We start from the raw sequence: 20,285 nt of genomic DNA on the forward strand, positions 1-20,285 counted from the left end.
CAGCATTTGGGATTTGAAGTGGAAGGACCATTTATGGAGATCATTCTGCATCATCTCAGACCTCTTTTGTTATTAAAAAAGCCACATTGCTGTCTTTAATTCTATTTTGTGCAAATGTGAACAACCACCTCTTCAGCCTCTGGTTAATATATAAAATGGTGCTTGCAGTGTAAGCACCATTTTATGAATTAATCAGTGTAAGCTGAGCTGCAGTAAGGGAGAGAGTGGCAAACCCCCCCATTTCTCAAGAATGTTCTTAGAGGTATAAGAGTCATTAACTAAAAAAGCAAAATCAGTAGTTAAATGTGGGAACCAGTCTGTGAAAACTCGCTCAAATACATCATCCTGAGAAAACTGCTGCACTTTCTTTCAAATCCTAAGTATCTTCTTCTCTCAAAAACATATTCTCAGTTAAATCCATATCCAAGAAGGATACTGCAACACAGGCTTTGTATTTCATGGTCACCTCTTTGTATTTCACAGTCACTACTACAAAAAGTGCAGCAAATTGCTTCCTGTGCCCTCTCCTTGATTTGGTCACTTTAAGTGTTTACAAATCATTATCCTGCAAAATAATTGACTCAGTGCCATTAGGACTTGAAACTTTGAACAAATGCTGAAATTACAAACACTTGAGATGTATAAGAATAGTGACAATGGTCATTACCATCAACAAAAATAAAGGGAAGACAGATTTTACTGATTGAGCATTTTGCCTCAAGACTAAAGAAATAAGTGTGCTGTTGCAGAACAGAATGTTCTCTGGGCATTGAAAATGATGCATTTTAAATTAGAGGGGGGTGTATTCCCACTGTGTTTCGAAGTTAAAATTAATGCAATCTCTCATAAAATTCTTTTAGCATGATATGTATGTCTCCTTAAATACCATACTGTGTTCACCACACTGTTCTCCTATATTCTTTCCTGTCTTTTGCAGGGGAGAAGCCACCATGTGCAGTAAATTGTTCATGCAGTTTGGTGGCTGTTCCACGCATTTTGGTAGCTTCTGTGTGTACTCATCTGTGTATATGCTGGGTGGTCTTTTGTTGCTCAGGGAAATGGAAAATCACCCCAGCAGAAAAAAAAGCATTCTCCTTTGTGGGTCCTCTGTAAAGACACCAGTACTTTCTGTAGCAGGTGTTTGTGAGGTTGCAGGATCTTTATGTCTTGGACACATCCAGCACTCATGACTGCAGTTTGCTGGTGGACTCAAAAGGTAAGAATTGGAAAGATGTGCAGTGTGATTACAGGTTTTGGCTTTTTTTTCTTTCTTTTTTTTTTTTTTTTTTAGAAAATCAAGCTAAAAACCCTCTTAGTTTGTCTTACAAGTAACATTCAATTTAAAGTATTTTTAAGCAACATTTTGAGCCCATGGATTCCTGCCATGTTATGAAACACCTGTCTGCAACATAAAGTGATCTGAAGTACACATCCTGAAACAGAAATGAGCATAGGATAGCACCAAAGGAATAAGTGATGAAGCCTGCTAAGACAACAACAAAGACTCTCTGATGTGAACAGTGCCATGAGGAACCTCATGGTATTTTATTAAAAGGTCAGCTGTAACCATCGGGTTGTTTCTTCTACTGAAGCTTTATAAATGTCATTGGAAAAAAAAAGGATAAAGAGCAAAAATTGTATGAGCATATGCATTTCATCAGATGTGTATAGTGGTCACAGATAGTAGTCCTACTCTAAAATTTGGGCAATGGTAGCACAAAATTTTGTCTAACACACACATAAATTAAGAGAGACATTCTTTGCTCATAGAACAAAAATAATGACACCACAGAATCAATGTTAAACATAGCTGATCTTGAAAGTACAGTTAAAGAACTGAAATTTCTTCCAGTTTTAAGGTTTCATGAGCTTTATACAGAGACCTCAATGCTTTGAAAAAGAATCCAGCCAATGCATTGCAGATGAACCAAATCTCAAGAAGCAAGAAGTGACACTAAGTCTCTGACACTGCTCCTGGAAGGATGCAACTTGGATATATCAACTACCAAAACTTATTCTGCCTAGTCCAGCTATGTATGCATATGTTGCTGGCATTCAGTATTGTCTTTTTTGAGGGGTAAAAAAACTGAGCAAATAAAAAATATGTTGTATCAGGCTCCTTATTTTTTTTTCTATTAATTTCTCAAGTACATTTTCAGTTGCTAAAGTCTTGTTACTTGTGAAGTTTAAAAATAGTCAAAAGACCTGTAATATTTCCATTTTCATTTCCATCTGTTAGTTGAATGGGGACTGAACCTGAATCCATTAAATACGAATTAACTAAAATCTCTGCTAAACCTAAATAAGCATAAACCTGAACTCTTTCCTCCCTGTATTTACAATAATAGGATATCCCAGCCTCTGGATATCCTGGCTCAAGACACCCTGGCATTTATTGCTCTCCAGTGGAAAATGCTTGCATCCTTGACTTCGGTAGAGGTAAGAGGCTCCTGTGGCCTTCCCTTATGCAGTTCCACCATGCAAAGCTCTCAGAGCGTTTAACAAACCTTGCATAACTTTCACAAAGGTGTGTAAACAAGTCTTTTCATTGAAGCCAAATTAACTTTCTGTATTTTGCGATTCTACACGTAAGTCCTTTGCTTGATCATACCCAAAAGTGTATGTGTGTTTTGTGTCGTGGTTCAACCCCAGCCAGCAGCCAAGCCCCATGCAGCTGGTCACTCACTCCCCCACCAGTGGGATCAGGGGGAGAATGGAAAGTGTGAAAGCTACAAAAGCTTGGGGGTTGAGATAAAGGCAGCTTGATAGAGAAAGCAAAAGCTGCATGCACAAGCAAAGTGCTTCCCATGGGCAGGCAGGTGTTCAGCCATCTCCAAGGGAGCAGGGCCCCACCACATGTAGCAGTGACTTGGAAATACAAACACCATCACTCCAAATGTCCCCCCTTCCTCCTTCTTCCCTCCACTTTATGTACTGAGCATGATGCCATGGTCTGGAATGTCCCTTTGGTTGGTTTGGGTCACCTGTCCTGGCTTTCCTGGCCCCCAGCCTCCCATGCACCCCCAACTTCCCGACCAGTGAGCCAGTATGGAAAGCAAAAAAGGGTCTGTGTAGCCCCTGCAATAACAGCAATAAATAAACCCTCTCTATATTATCAACCTGTGTTCAGCACAAATCCAAAACACAGCCCCATGCCAGCTACTGTGAATTAAATTAACTACCCCAGCCAGAGCCAGCAGAGTGTGAAAGGGGTTTGCTTTTCCCTTTTCTTACTTTTTAATTTTTTTTTATTTTTAATCTGAGTTTGCTTGGAACCCTTAGAATGAAAAGAAGACATTCTGTCTGCTTCCCTTCAGCTTCATTGTATGCTGGGAACCACAGAGAGATTTTCTCACTGAGCATTGAGACTCAAAACTTTCACAGCCTTGTAAGCCTGGCCAGTTTGGTTGCTGGAAAAGGAAGGAAATTCTTGGAGGTCCTGACTTGAGGTTCAACCAGCTGATTAGGAAGCCACATGCCAAAACTTTGAACAGAGTGTAATAACTGTTGACTTAGTGTTAAAGAAATGATGACAGACCACTTAGTGTTAAAAGTTGCTGACAGACAGCAAATATTTTTGTCACATTCTTTTGCCCATACCTTGGTGGGAAGAGAAAGAAGTAGAGGAAAATAGGAAGGACAAAACAATATTCCATTGCAGATAAATGATGAAAACGTTATGTTTGCATCTTAGCAACTCATTTCAAGATTGATGCCTTGCTGGAGGGTAGCTGTTGACTTATGGCAGTATTTGACTGCAGCACTGAATTTATGTTACTTGGCAACAGTAACACACATTAAGTAGGAATGCAGCACACCTCCTTGGCTGGGCCCACCTGCATCCCTTTAATCATGCACACCAGCATATGAGACAGCTTGGATCTGTGGCTTCTGCCAAATTCTAGTAAAATTTAAGTGCAGATGCCTCTCACAAAATTAAAGGTTATTTTAACTATATTTATAAATACTTGTCATAACACAGGGAGGACCCTTACTTTTCTTTCAAGGACATGAAATGCTTAGCACATCTGAGCTTATAATGTTTCTCTGCAGGGCACAAGGCACTGAGCTACCCAAACTCTCAGGATACAGCTGACCTTTCATGTGCTTTTGCCACCTTAGAGGAATTTTTCCTTTCCACTGCAGCTGAGGAGGGAAATGTTTCTTCTACTGTTAAGGGACACTCACAGATGTATAAAGAAAGTCACATAAAAAAGAAAAATAACTCTAATTAAGAATAGCTGATGTTTACCAGTTTGTTCAATGAATTCTCCTATTTTTATGTTGGACCAATTTGCTTAGGTCCCATATTTTTTAATTTGTTGCTGTAATAAACAGCAAGCAAGTTAAAGTTTAGAACACCAACGATTAGCAGGTACTGCTCAGAGCAAAAAGGAGAAAATGAGTCCCATGCATCCCTGGATGAAAGCAGGTAGAGCAGGACCTCTCCACCCACCCTCCACTCATCTCTCTGCCTATGATGGGTTGACCTTGGCTGGCTGTCATTTGCCCACCAAGCTGCTCACTTGTCCCCATCCTCAGCAGAACAGAAGGAGAAAATAAGATGAAAAAACTCCTGGGTTGAGATAAGGACAAGGATGTCACTTATCAATCACTCTCATGGGTGACTCACCTTGGGGAATAGCAATGTAATTTACTTCCAGTTAATAACAAAGAAGGATAATGAGAAATTAAACATAATTACCTTCCCCCTACTCCCCACCTCAGTCTTCCCAGGCTCAACTTCAGTCCTGACTCTTCCACCTCCCCTTCACTCCCCAAGTGTCACATGGGAATGGGGAATGTGGTCTTTTAACAACTCTTTTCTCCTCTTCTCCTTCCTCCTCTCATATTTTCCGTATGTCATATAGGGTTCCACCTATGGGAGACAAACCTTCATCACTCTGGGTTCTTCCCACAGGCTGCAGTGCTTCAAGAAGTTCTCTAGCATGGAGAATTTCTAGATGTCCTGTTCTTTGGGAGTGGGCTGCTCCAGTGTGGTGGGTCCCCTATGGGCCACAAGTCCTGCCAGAATGGTCTCTGAGCAGTCTTAAAAAACAGTCCTGGGAGAGGTGTTGCAGCTGTGCACCCTTCTGGCTCCCTGCTATTGGTGGAAAAAAGCTGCCTGGAAGGACAAATAAGTTGCATCTGACACTTCAGATTGGTTCAGTGTGGCATTTAGGGCTGTATAAAAAGATGGCCTCTTGAAGAGAAGAGGAGATAAAATTCAGGAACTTTAAGCAATGACAATTTCAGCAGCTGAGTGTATCCACGTCAGAGATTTAAAATTAGTGGGCAGAGAAAATAGATACCAAAAAAACTTCCACATGTGGAAGAGAGGGGGAATCTTTCCTCTCAGACAAACCTCATTTGAAAACATTTGAAAACTATTTAGTAGAGTTGCAACCTAAAAGAGGAGGAGAACTGAAGTTGAAATGGAGCAAAGAGTGAAGAGCATTAACATTTCTCTCTTGTGCCATTGAACAAACATATAAATAAACTACATTCTGACAGATTGGCTTATAGCAGTGGATCTAGAGGAAATGGAAAATGAGAGAATCATGACAAAACATTTATTTTGCATTTGCTTTGCAAAATGAGAAAACTATGTAGCAGTTTAATAAAACATACTTTTATTAAATAAAACAATTTGATCAACTTAGCTTCATTTGCATTACAATGCAGTGCAGCTTGAACACTCTGCATATATCCTAAAGATTTCATGAGAAGATCAGCTTTTAATCAGCTAAGGTATAAAGCTCTACAGGTACACTGAACCAAAGTTACATTGCCAAAGCCACTCACTGGAAGTTTTCTGAATGTCATTTCTATTACTCATTCATTAAAAATCATTGGCTTTCATTAGAAGCAGGATTGAGCAAAGCACTTCAAAAACCAGAAACCTGATGATTCAATCTGAGGGATCAAAATATCAGAATTTCTTGAGCTTTGCTTGCATTATCTCAACAAAAGTTGAGTGTGTCAGTTTAGTTTAGAAAACCAATACTTTTTTATTTTCTTTTTTCAAATAAAGAAGAAATATTTGTGGTTAAATTCTGGGTGTTTGATCTTATGAAGAATCTGTGCAAATAAAATAATAGGAGCAAGACAACTGCTGTGACACACTAGATTTAAAAGAATTCCCACCTTGAACACAGTGAGAAAAAGAGGGGAAAACCAAAATGCCCCCCAAAATAAATATAATAGCAAAAACCCAATAATAAAAGGTGCTTCTTGAATACATTTTCAAGCTAACATAGCTGGTGGAAAAAATCTATTTGAAAAAATATTGGAAATCTGATGTGATTAGACAGAATCCATGTGGATATTTTTTGCTTCTTTTCTGCAGAAGGGTATTGCTATGTAGGTTTACCTTATCTTAAAATGATTTCCAGTTTGAAACTTCTAAACAAAAAGACTGCTTAGAAAAACTACTGGAAAGATGATGCTTCATGATGTTAGATTTAGATTCAATTTTGAAGTTATGACTAAATAGCTTTTAAATTAATGGAAAAAATGGCAATCTATTTTTAAAATATACTGCCTTTTTCTGACAATACTGTTTTCGCTGTGCTCTTTCTTATTCTCTGGCTGACTTCTCAGAAAAGAAGAGATTAGAAGAGGAGAATGGAAGCTGAATAACAGCACATCTTGTTCTTTGGGAAAGACCAGAGAGCAAACAGCTATAGACTAGCTACAAGGATGGGGAGAGAAAAACTGTCAGTATTGTGCAAAAATCTATAGCAAAATTAAAACTATTTAAGAAATGTTATAAAATTAATCAAACTTTTTATCTTCCTTTTTTTTAAAATTTCTGCTTGATAATAGCTTGTAATTGGAAAATTATTTATTATGGTGACAATTGGGCACCAACAAAAAGGAACACAATCTGCTGGTGAGGTGAGAATGCTGTTGTTGTGTTTCCAGGCAAATTAAAGGTCTTTGATTAAAAGTTCTGCAGCTTATGCAATTGGTGTGAGTTTTGGAAAAGCAAAATCATACTGAAGTTGTCTTTCCCTGCTCAAAACCCTGTACCTGCCTACTTGCAGGGCTCTTGTGGAACACTCTCTTTGGATGCTAGCAACTGTATAACAGTGGCATGGTGGCAGGGCAAGGGTTAAGAGGTAGGACTTTCTGATGTCCATGCTGAGATGCGTCACAGTTTCACATCTGAGATGCCTTTCACAGCTGTCCAAGAACAGAAAAGATTCCCTGTCTCATCAGAGGAGGTGTTATGTCAGAAATGTGCAGTAAATGGACTGAGTGGAGGTAGAGGAGAGAATCTATGACAGGCACAGTTTTATCTGTTAAGACTACATTAATTGGTGTTTACAAATATTTTAATGATGGGTTTTGTCGGATTTCTTGGATGGTTAATTAATATCTCTCTCTCTACAGTGCCTATTACTGTTTTAAATTCAAATAGTGTGTTGATTGTAGATGGAGACATTAAGGAAGATATACATGTGTAAAACCCAGTGAAAAAAATGTATCCATGTGTGTCTAAAACCATATCCATGGACCAGCACTAGAAAACATGCTGTTTTTTGCAGGATGGAATTGTCACCCTACTGGATTTATTGGGAAGTTTTCCGTACATTTCGGAAGGCCCTTTAGCTTTTTTTTTGTTGTTGTTAGAAGGTAATTAATATTTTAATTCTAGTTCTCCTGTGAGATGCAGGTTAAAAAAAAAAAGGCAAAAAGAAAAATATCCAGATCCTTACCCATGAAAAGATCCAGAAGAAGGATGAGGCAGTTTGCATAAAGAGAGAAGACCTAGATGGTGTCATGGATTAAAATAGCTCTTTTTTTGAAAGAAGGAAATGAAGTCATTATGAAAGTGATTCTGGGTAGCATAAAACACATGATCAAACATGGTGGATTTTCAAATAGAATTTACAGCTTGAATATGAACCTGGAAGTTTGCTCTATTTAGATTTTGACCCAGCATGTGAATGGAAACTCTCTAAATTGAGTAAATTTGAAGTGAATTGCTAAGACAGAAGAGGAATTATGAAAGCACATCCCTTTCAGTGCCAGACAGAGAAATTCAATAAATAAGGATTACTAGCCTGTCATATTTTTGCTATCAGCAACATTCCCTCTAAAAATCCAACAGTTCTATAATGATCTCTAATATCTCTGTGCTGCTTCTGGGTGAAAACTGTCTAATATGTACATAGGTTGCAACATTTAAATAAAATCACACCACATTTAAAATGTATCCTGAGGTACAGCTGAAGAAAATTACAATAATGTTCTTTGTATTGGAAAATGAAACACTATTTATTAAATTAAAATCAGATGCATAAGGGATGTCCTACTTGCAGGAAGGTCAACTGCTGAGAACAGTGTCGCTTCACCTAGATAATTTCAATCCTGTTAGGACTGCCAAGCACAGACCATTTTTACAGCTCTGTATGAATAATAAATGGGTGGTAAAAAGCCCCAGATGAGGGCACAGCAAATCTCATTGTCTTCTCTTTGCAGTGGGTTGTTTTGTGCAGCTGTTCAGAGCATGGAAAAATAGCTACCATGCCGTGTTCTGTTGTACATCACTTCTGCTGCGTCGCTGTAATGGGCTGATCAAAGCACCAACTGGTGGAGAGGTAATGTCTGATAGCTGAAGAGTGAACCTTTCTTTTCATTGCAAAAGCTCTTCAGAATACTGCACTGAGTTCTTTCCAGGGTTGCACACAAGGTTGTGGCCTTTGGTGGCCAAAGTCCTATAGATTCGCACACTGAATGAAGCAAATTTTGAGGAAATAATTTAAAAATTTGGCTTGTTGTAATTGCAGCTGGAATGAGTTAACTAGAGAAGTACCTAGCATTGAGAAAATGTGCAAAATTGCCCTGAATGTATTGGTCTTTAGCTAATTGTTCACAAAAATCCTGCAACTACTTGGTCTTTATTGTTCTTTAATATCAATATTAAGATCACTGATTTCAGCTGATATTGGAATAGTAGCCTAAAAACCTTCTGAAATGAATTTAATATAAAAGTATAAGAAAAGCTGCCAACAGAAATCTTACTTAGAGCCTAATTCTGCTCTGAAATACACCCGTTCTGGCATCCCTAGGTGTTGTGTCTTTGAGGGGAAAAGGTTGTTCATTTCATATTACTTACACAGAGCAGGATCATCTTTCCTTAACTGCAACCAAAACAGCGAGGTAATTGCAAACATTTTCAGGCAGGCTTGTGAAGAACATAATTTTTGTTCCCTTTTAAACTTCACTGAGTTTAAGGAATTCACATATACCTGTGTTCTTCAACTTCTAAGGGATCAGTGGGAGTATCAGGCAAAGCAAAGCTATCAGCAGAGGATGAAATTCACTGAAGACAGTACACAGCTTCACTGGGAAACTTTTATGGGGTCTTCAAACTGAAAAATACCAGTGACTTACATCAAAGACCAGAAAACATTTTCTCCTTCTGGCCATTTCTCATTTGATTCATAGAGTTCTGCTTTATTTCTGTGCGAAGGAGGCTGTGTGCTCAGATTCATTATATAACTGAGTCTGAAACTCATTTCATGACTCACACTTTGATACTGACCTCTGCAGCTGCTTGGATTCTCAGCATTTAAAGAGGGAGTATGAGTCAAAAGGCTTTCATTGCACAGATGCTGTCACATTATTATAGACTCAGGCTGAAACTAATTTAATGAATGAGGATGCTCTGTGTATCAAAGATTGCTTCCCACGGTCAGATACATCACCTTACATCACCAAAGACCAGCAGCAGCTGCTAGTTTTGCTAAGCTAAAACTTATATATGTATGTATATGAAAATGGCAAGGAAACCCCCATGGTCCCTCTTGAGCAGAGAGCAGGCCTCTAGTAACACACAGGAGGTGCTTTTGCATTTATCTCAACAAATGGAAATTACCAAGAGGCCTGTCAAGTAATCTGTGGGAGATATCTCAGCCTGTGCCAGCCCTGTGGGGTGTTTTGCAGACTCCAGGACATCTAGGCAGCTGATTCATACTGCTGAGGTGATAAAAATGTGTGCATCATTAAGGGGTACTCTGAAGAGCCACAACTCTCCAGAAACAAAGTAGCATCTGTCTCTTCAGTCTGGCATAAAGAAACTAGCATGATTTTTCCTCCATTTTCCTTTCTCTATTACTTTCTACTTAAATTTTACCCTGGAATTAGAAAAAAAAGGCTACAAAAAGTGGATGAACGACATGCCAAGAGACACGTCTCCTATCCTCATGGCAAGAAAAATTTATTCCTAAACCCTTCCTGATGGATGTTTCATTAGCTGAACTAGAAAAACCCCTGGGATGGGCTTACATTACATCCCCAGGCAACTTGTCTCAGAGATTTCCATTGCCTTATAACTTGAGAATTCTTTATGTCCCTAATGTCCACCTTAATTGTTGCTGCAGTTTGTGTCCCTCATGTCATATCCCTTCCCATGCTGATGGATTTGAAGACTGGTTCTGTGTCTTTCTTCACTCACTTCCTCTCCTGATTAAACTGTTCTTTTATGTTATTGTATAGGCTGCATGCCCTAAGATTCTGATCATTTTTACTATTACAGATTTTTGCCTTAAATCAGTGAAAAAGTAATTATTTGTATAAAATAATCATGCTAAATATTGTAAAGACCAGATCCTTATGGCTTAATGAACAAAGCTTTTTTAATGAAAGTGATGATTATGGAGAACTCCTAGAGAATCTAAGATTGATGCTTAAATGTTATTTAAGGCAATACAAATACATTCACATGCAGAATACACATGAAGGACTCCACACATATGAACATCACAGGCAGTCTGCAAAGATAGAGACTGAATGGATAAATTCAATGTTTCATTCCTGACTGTCTTGAATTGTTGCCCTAGAAAGGCATGAAAATCATGGGTAAAGGAGAACAGCTTATCTGTAACAGCTCTTAGATATATTTAAGTCTCCTAAAGCAGTTTTTCATGAGCAAAAGCACTTTACTGGAAGGTGAAAAATGAATGCTTACAGGAATGCCACTTACGCAATCTGAAAGGAATGCTAATAGAGTTTATTTTGTCAGTGATATTTGTTGTTATCAACTGAGATGTGCCTATGTGTTTGATGGCTTTATGAATTTCCCTGAAAACATTGTTTATCCTGTGGACCTAGAGGGAAGTCACCATAAATGTCATCCTCCTTTAGATCCTGACTCTGCATAGCATTTAAGAACATACTTAATTCTGAATAAAAGTTCACTACTTCAGTAAGAAACAAATATGTACTTAGCATTAAGCACATCTTAAAGGACTTTTGCTAAATCACAGTGTTATTTTCAGGTAGTTTCATTTTCTTTAGCGTTCAATGATTCAGTGCTGTATGATTTATTGCTTGTTACAACGCATCTTTCATCACTACCTTTCCCGCTCCTTTGTTGTTCAGATGTGCATTGCTGCTATAAATAATGCTGTTGTGTGAATATGAAAAAAGAGTTTCCTCCAGGAACTATCGTTGTATGCTGTCACAAAGTTTGTGAAGGTTAAAGATTAATGCTTAAATAAGGTACTTAATACTGTTCACATCATACATCATATATCTTCTATGCACTGGCATTATTTTTTCCTCTTTTGCTAAGGGAAGATGTGTTATTGAATAATGATGGTTGCAATAGCTATTTGAAAACACTGAACAGTTGTTTTATAGCTGCAAATGATGCAAACCTTTAAAGTTTGGACCATTTATTGAAGAGATGATGGGCTTGTCTTGCTTTGTTCCTATTACATCAATTTTCTGGATGGAGAATTCATCTTGCAGTGTGCTGGTGCTCTGATACTTACCTACACCTAAAGGAGCGGCTGCAAGTTTTAAGTTTCTTGCAGCTGAGAATACGTAAATGTAGATGAGGTTTAAGCAGCATGAAAAAGTGCGCAGTTAGCTCAAGTTTTCCGTCATTTTGTTTGTTGACTTTTAAGATCTTTGCTCTAAGCGCCCATGTCTTCTGCCACAAACCATGTGGATCTTACCTGCTGAAATCAGTGCTCTCTGCTCTCCTAGCTGGGTGTCACAAGGGCTGATGGAGAGCAGCAGTGCAAAGTTCTCTTGTGAGTTTGTAATTGCTCTGACAAATTGCTGTACTGAGTAGGATCTATAGATGAGAAGATGTTTCCAGCAAACCCCTGATAGGAGGTCTAGGAGACACTGCCTTTTATGGCATTGACATCTTATGGACAGTAAAAAGAATCATTACTGACTGACAGGCAGAACTTGACAAAACAACTGCTAGTAGAGTAGGAGGTACAATTCTCTTTTACTAAAAGACAGCGATTTATTTGAAGTACTGGATCTCACATACATCAGGCTTAGTGTGTGTTTTCTGAATCCCAGGCAGTTCCAGCAGAGCCACGCCAGAGCTTGCAGTGTCTTTGTTTGAGTTCAGGAAATCGAAAGCTCATTAACTTTTGGCTCTCAACAGACAGCTGCTCACTGAAGAGCCCTCTCAGATCTTTGGCTTGTCAATTTGTACAAGAGTTTGGAAACAGGAAGTGGAAGAATAGGTACTTGGGGAGTGAAGGGAAGAAAGTTTCCATGAGCTAGAAATTCTGCTTTTTATCTTCCATTTCTAGCTAGGATAATGAAACATGTCTGTGCAGCAGCTGGAAATACTTGAAGGTGTAGGTATGCCCACAGATACAAGACAGTGGAAAATTCAATGATGTGGGAGGATTAGGTGTGAGTAGTGTGACATACTGTGGTGAGCTTTATGTAATTTGTGAGCTGTGTCCTATGTAATTTGTGAGCTGTGTCCTTCTTTCAACTTTTGGCTGCAGCCATCTGGAACCACCAGGATCGATGTGTCAGTAACCTGTAATGACCTTGAGAAACTCACCCCACTGTCTCCTGCATCTCTGGGGTATTTTCTTCTGGTTCCAATAGGCAGCATGTAGGGCTTCTGTTTGAGATACTGAGGATGAGTGCTGCTGCTGATTTTTAAACATCAGCAGAGATTGTTGTCCTTAATCTTTTTCACAGGTAAAACTCATGGAGTACCTGCTCTTCCTGCTGTCACTGATGGTCTGTGAAGCCTCTATTTGCTTTTCAAAAGAACCCATCAATGTTTAGCTGCTTTTTATATGCTGGATTTGTCCTCAAAATTCCACCTGAGTCTGAAAACAAGCATGATGCCTCACACATAGGGAGCAGCTGATTTCTGCCTTTTAAAAGGTAGACCCTGTACTCTGCGCTTAATTTTCAGAGAATGCATGGAGTTAAAATGTAAAGCCATGGAGGGGCAAAAGTGTCACAATACTGCAAAATGCTAGAAACTGATCAGCCACTTGCAAGCTGCTGTCTCCAATGTTTCATATGCCTGATTGAGGTAGTAGGCTTCTGGGAAAGTTGGTTTTGGTAGCATCAATGTACTTTACAATAAAGGCAGACTGTAGGACAGCTGTGTCTATTGATTTTTTAAATGCAATCATGGCACAATGATTGTGCACAAATGAAATTTCATCTTGTTTCTTCAGGTTAAGGAACAAAGTTTTCACTGTGAAATGGGAAAAAAAATCACATTTGCTTTGGTCTCCAGAAAAAAGGTAGGTGTCAAGACGTGTGAAGCTTCATTTTAAAATCATGCTAGTCACAAGCAGCCTTTTTCCCACTGCACAGGTTTAGGGGATTCACCAGGACAAACTTGACAATTCCCCTCCTTCAGTGGATTTGGTTTGTTTGCTCCTGCAAGCAGGTTCCCTGTCCACAGAGAGTTTGTTCTGCTGCAGCTGAAACCCTGCCATCAGAAATCAAATGCAAATGTGTTAATTAACGAGGAGTCTTTATGAAGTGAAGTATATCACCAGAATGCTGCCACTCAGGCAGTGTGGTCACTTTATAAGCTGGCTCCACTAGCAGGTGTTACCTTGGGTGCCTTTCAGGTTGCTCCATGCTGTAAAATTAACTGTTGCTCACCTCTTTCTTTTTAATTGCTGGTGTCAAATTGTTGAGTTCACTCTTCCATTTGCGAGGCAGCAGTGAAGGTGCAGAAACCACTGATAGCTGAACTCATTATTTATCCACTTAATAGTGTTCAGGAGGGACATTCTGTGGTTTAATGGTCTCTGCAATAAAAAAGCATTTAAAAACTCAGTCACTGAGTTGATGCTGCAGGTAGTGGCCAGAAACCTTAACCTACATGCCATTGGAACTCTATCCCTAACTTTGCACGACTCTGTTCCCTCAGCTGGGAAACTTGAGGTTCCTGGGGGACACCCTGCACTGGAGGTGAGCTGTGTTTCCCTTGGGCAAAGGTGAGAAAGGCAGGAGAATGCTCCCTCTCTGTTACCCAGATCTTACCACCCACCAACTTCTTACCTGGCTGACACCAGGAACAGAGGAGAGAAGGAAAAATGTTCTGCCTCTGACCTGAACTGAAGGGTGCTGCTCTTAAATGATGACACACAGATAAGATCTGGGTTCATCTGCAGGCAAACCACCAAGAACCAGTAAGAGGCCAATGTGATAAAATCTTAATGGTGTTTTTGCTTTCACAAGCAGTGTTCAAATTAGCAAAGACTTTCAGCTAAAATAACAGGTAGGAGAAATTTCAACTTCAGCACTTTCTCTATGGAATACTTAATTTTCTTCATTTTACAAGTTTTGAAACATTATTGCTTCATCTACTTGTAATTAAAGTAAAAAAAGCTGTTACCTGACCTAAAGCAACACAGCTGAAATTTTTTATTTTCATTTCGAGTGAGGTCATACCTCCTGTCCTCATAATTTATTAGCACAGGTCCAAAAAGTAGTGCAGGAGAAAAGGTACAGAAGGTGAAATGCATACCTAGTCTCAGCTAGACAGAGCTAAGGATATGCTATGATGTGGTACAGGCTCAGGTTAATTTTGGGCAGGTAACACAAAGATTTCACTGTAACTTATTTAATGTAATTGCTGACCTAGTATTGAGTATCTAGAGAGTCTGGGATGAATTAATAATATATGGTTTTTTCTTTTTTTTTTTTTTCAATTACAAAAACGGAATGAGAAATTTTACACATGTATTATACCTATGTATAATTTACTGTTCTGTCTTTGAAGTCTAATCTATTTGATAGTCTGGAATAGTGATTTTAAATTCAGCTATACCTAATTATTTGATCTTCTCCTTTGACTCTCTCTTCTTCTCCAAACAGAAGAGATTTATCTTTGGACCATATTGGGATTTGAACAGAACAAATTAGATGTTGACTGGCCTTTTTTTAAGCATAATTAAAATGCAGGACCAAGTCACACTTCCATACCTTTAAGAAAACTTTCTATTACATTAAATATTTAATGCTCAGAGAGTTAATCCATACTAATCTTACAAGACCATGCAGTGACTGTAAAATTGCAGGCCATCAATCCTTTCCTGAGCTCCTTGGATCTATGATAAACATATGGGCTAAGACTGCCTTATAAAGTTCAGGCAAACACTCCTTGAAGTTGAGCCATGTTTAAATCAGTAGACCAGATCATCCAAGTCTGTTCCCTGCTCCATCCAAGAGATGCTGTTCCCTGCTGTACTGACTATTTGGTAATTGCTGGAGTGTGCTCATCAGGAGGAGGACCACCTGCTTTTTTGGCCTTACCCGTGCTCTGATGCAGGGCAGGAACCTTGACCACTTGAGCAGGGGACACTGATGCTCATCAAACAGGGCAGCAGAAGTGAACAAGCCTTTGCCTTAGACTTCCTGCATGTTGGGACTGAAGAAATGAGACAGATGAAAGACAAAAAAATCCACTTGAGGTCCCAGGTTTTTAAGGACAGAAGCTGTATAAAAAAAGAAGGTGTGAAGTTCTCCAGTAGAGCCTTTGTTTTTGTTTCTTTCTTTAGATCTTACTTTCAGTTTGTCACTTATTGCTTTTTACTTTGCTATACTTCTGGTATGAATTATGCACCTATTACACAGATTTTTGTGTGATTGGGGGTTTTTTTTGGTTTTATTTTGGTTTGGGTTTTTTGTTTGTTTGCTTGGCTGTGTTTAGGTTTCTTTAAGTTGTTTTTTTTGTTTTGTTTGGTTTTTTGGTTTGTTTTTTTTTTTAACTAACTATCCATTCATTGTGTCTCAATGATTTGCGGTACAGGAAGCTCTGAAATTTAGCCTGAGTAATTTAAATTCCTACTATATATCTATATATATAGATAGATATACATATGTGTGTGTAAATTTATGTAAATTTACCAGATATTTAGTTTTAAAAAATGGTACAGTTAAAGGATCACAGGTGTCAAACTCCTTATAAAAAGATAAGGACTCCTTGATAAAAAAGATAAGAATCATAGCCTTTTCACTCTTGATGGCTCAAAAAGAATATATTTAGCATTTTTTTAAAATTACATTTGTTCAGTAAAATATCTATTCCTTTCGTATCAGTGCTGGAGGGAATTCAGACATGTCTACTGGCATTTCTATCATGAAACAAATAATGCAAGATTTAAAATTCTTTTTTTCACCAAAACTGTCATGGATTGCTGCTTTATAAAGAGAAAGAGAATGGAGGGGGCCAACAGGTATCCTGTGAGATGCTCTAATTTGTGTCATTCCTTTCTCAAGGTGGTGAAAGACATTTCCAAACTTTCACACCCTGAGGCAGGGCCAGATTACTTGGATTTTAGTTCCCTAAAACACCAGCTGCTAAGGTCTGCAAATTAACAAAAACCAATTGTGTGTGTGCATGCTTCAGCTTTTTGATGACAATCAAGGCCTTTTGTGGAAAGAGAAGTAAAACTTTTTGCAGTATGATCATGAAATTAAAAATGCAGTTAGGTCTATCACTAGCCAGTAGACTTTCTAACCAATTTCACTGTTAAGCATGGTGAAATATGTACAAAAGGACAGATCCTTAGAGATGTTCAAGCAGTATTTCTTCAGCTCCTAACAGCAGATTTTCAAAGTTTTCTAAAGGAGACTCCCATGATTCAATTTTTTTTGACATTTTGGAAACATGTTAAAATCCCTTCAGCTAGTCCTATGAATAAAAATATAAAATTATTCCTTTTTTTGAAGAAAAAGATATGAAATGAGAAGTCACCAAATACATTTCATTTCTGTAGAGAAAAAACTCAAAAGCTCTGTATGCATATGAAATTATTTTGCTCATCACCTTCCCAAAGAAGACAGATTTTAATTAATCCTTTCTCTGAGAAAAATATTAAATCCTCATCTAATCCCCAAGCAGCAGTTCATATAAAGTCTGGAATCTTTTTTGCATGTTCGTAACCACAGAAAACATTATTTTCTCCTGAAGCAAATTGTGCTACAAAAGCTTTGAACGCTTTGAGTGTAGAGGCATTTTCTTTTTCCTTCATTTAATCTCTCACTGGCTTGATACATGTGGATGCATAACAATAATTTTTTTCCCTTCCAATTTTCTTTCTGTTCCAGAGATAAAACCTTAGGAACTCTTCAACAATTTTGGTCTTTTAAAAAGTTCTGAAAACTTAGCTCTGAGCAGCAGGTGCAACGAATGTCTCCCACACTGATTTCTGGTTTGCTTCTAATGACTTTAGCAAATTGGGTATTGTATTTGCTACTTCATATATTCCGCCCACACCACTGTTATGCACTTGAAACTTCTCGCACTCCTGCTTCCTAGATGATACTTATTATTTTATCCTGTATTCCTTTAGTACAAGAACAATATTACCTGTTTCAGAGGTATGTTTGGACAGGCACTGGAAATTTCTCAGCTAACTAAAGGAGATGTTGTTTTATCTGTATAGACAGTAAATCATCTCTGCTTATACATATACGCGTATGTGAAAAGAATCCACAGCTTACCTCCCAAAAGCAGCAGGCCAGATCAGCTGCTCACATGCTTGGGCACAACCTGTGAGCTGAAAAGGACTGAGCCCATTTATTTGCATGAAGATCTGATGCTGCAGGTCCTCAGCTTACTGCACATAAAGCAGCTGTCCTCATCTAGCTTGTGAGGGCTGCCTGTGTGCAATGCCATTGTGAGGGTAATCATGCCCACTCCGAAAACAACACCCTAGTTCCCATTTCTCTGAGCATTTGTATCATTATCCTCACATTTACAACAGTGAGAAAAGAATCATTAGCATGAGATATCCACATCATTGTCACCTTATTCAAATGCGGGTGATCTAAGAGGCACAACAGTCTCAAAATGTGGGAACATAAAAATGCTGGATTGAGTTTATTTGCCTAGTTAGAATTTGCCTGTTTGGTCACTGGGGATGTGAACACTTAGAGCAAAACTGTATCCACAACCTTAAACTGGTTGCTAAATTTTGTATTTTTCTTTAGACAATCTTGTTTCTTTGAACTGTGCTTTCTGTGTTCAAGTCAGCATGTGAGGCAGTCCTGTTTCACTTCTTCATTGGATTGGAACCATAATTGAGTGGTTTTATTGTGCAGAAATGGAAATGATAGCAGTTCGTTTCCACATTTTTAATGAAAATATATTTCACAGTGTGATCAGGAACATCAATGTACTGCTAAGGAATATCAGATAATATATGAAGAAGTATGCCTGAAAAATATATTAGCAAAGGACTATGTATTTGGGAAATGAAGGTTTGCATCACACCAGACTAATCTACATCTACATTATACTCTAAAAATAGCTGGCTTGCAGAAGATTACTTTTTTATATACAAACTATATTTTACAGAAATTTTATACATATTTTTTGCTCCTAGTGAATCTTTTTTTTTAAATTATTTGCCAAACACTAAAGAAAAAAAATTTAAAGAAATTTTTTTATAGCACTTGTTTTTCTGGCAAACGAAGTTATTAAGCACCCTGCTTGTGCCAATGTGCAGTGACAGATAAGCATGAACAAAGCCTTAGAGATTTGAGCCATGCTGAGACAGTTTCTTCAGTGGGTATTTCTTCACTTCTTTCTGGTTCCTCTTCCTTTCCACTGCTCTGCAGTTCAGGGAATTCAAAATAAGTGCTGGTACAAAGCTGCTGAGGTTTGAATAACTCATCCCTTTTGCTGCCTGAAAATATACATAATCTCTCTTCATGAAGATGACCTGGGATGCAATTGTATATTATGGCAAATGTTATCTTCTTCCCCCCACCCACTTAGTAATTCTGACTTGGGTCATGTAATTTCATGTGTTTATTTTCTGTCTACACACTGGTTTTGTATGAGTGAGCAGGGGGTAAAGTGTATATTCTTCTGGAGATGGTTAAAAACTGAGCCTCACTACTTGAGGGTGTTACCTTGTCCAAATTGCTCTTCAGGTGCAGTAATGATAGCAGTACAGTACATTTATTTTACTCTACCTTAGATTTTTTAAAGAGAAATTGGATATCACTTGTTCCCCTTCCATACAATGACTTTTTAAATTTCTCTCTCTCTCTGTGTGTATGTGTGTGCATCCAGGTGAAGGCAGTGAGAAAGAAGCCTGCTACTGCAGAGTACTTTTAGTCTGCTCTGTGTAATTTCTTCAGCCTTTTTATAAGTGGAATTAAGCCAAAGAGCAGTAAGAATTCAACTGGCTGCTCCTGTATTTAATAAATAATAACCCTGCCATGAAATTGCAATTGGTAATAAAGGGTCCTGCAATTCATCTAATGGCTTTCTACCTCTGTTGTAAATCTGTAATTCCACTCTGCTGCTCATCGCCACAAGACAGAGTGTATTCATTACTTCAGGTACAACTTCTTCCATAGAAAAGAAGAACTGGGATGCAGGAATTTAAATTTCTTTTCTCCCCATGCTTGCTTTTCTTCCCAGTACCTCTCTATGGGCACATTTTTTTACCTACATTGTGGTTTGTACTGGTCTTTTCCTAAGGTTTTAGTGTTGATGGATTAGACCAATTCCCTTTGTTGCCCCCTTCTATCTCTGTAGCATCTGAAGTACTATTTCCTCAGAGATTAAAGATGGCAGTGTAGTCTGAAAACATGTTCTTATGTATTAATTACAATCTTTTTGCTATGTTTGGAACTTTAATTTTAAACGTCACCTAGACTTGCAGTTTTTTAAAACCTTCTGCTCCTGTTCAGCACAGTTTTAGTTACTACTGATTTCACTGGCACTTGAGGACCAATGGTGTGGTCTAATGTGAATGAGGCCTTTTACTTAATTTGACAAACCTAGCTTCCCCAGCTAGCAAAGTGTTCCATGTACCACTTGAAGTTGCAGCGCCCACTTCCAGGAGCTGTTAGGCGAGATCACCATCCTTCAGGCTAACACGACACAGGTTGCCTGCTTATAGTTACAAGTCACAACTTAACTCTAAAAACAAGAAACCATTTAACCCTTAGAACTGTTAGAGAAAAACCCAACTACTAGAAAAACAATCTGTAAATAGAAAAAC

The 20,285-nt window shown here is 38.3% G+C and overlaps 1 protein-coding gene across 1 annotated transcript in view; it reads left to right on the forward strand.

Moving 5' to 3' along the window:
* Positions 1-940: 940 nt before the first annotated feature.
* Positions 941-20,285, forward strand: part of NPSR1 (neuropeptide S receptor 1) — an 88,546-nt gene continuing 69,201 nt past the window's right edge. Inside the window, exons 1-2 of the mRNA XM_071429638.1 lie at positions 941-2,439; positions 8,491-8,609. The gene's annotated coding sequence lies outside the window, so the exon portion shown is untranslated. The remainder of the gene's footprint in view (positions 2,440-8,490; positions 8,610-20,285) is intronic.

This window comes from Agelaius tricolor, unplaced genomic scaffold (assembly GCF_023055355.1).
Source record: "Agelaius tricolor isolate 1412-34295 unplaced genomic scaffold, bAgeTri1.0.p SCAF_6, whole genome shotgun sequence".
NCBI lineage: Eukaryota > Metazoa > Chordata > Aves > Passeriformes > Icteridae > Agelaius > Agelaius tricolor.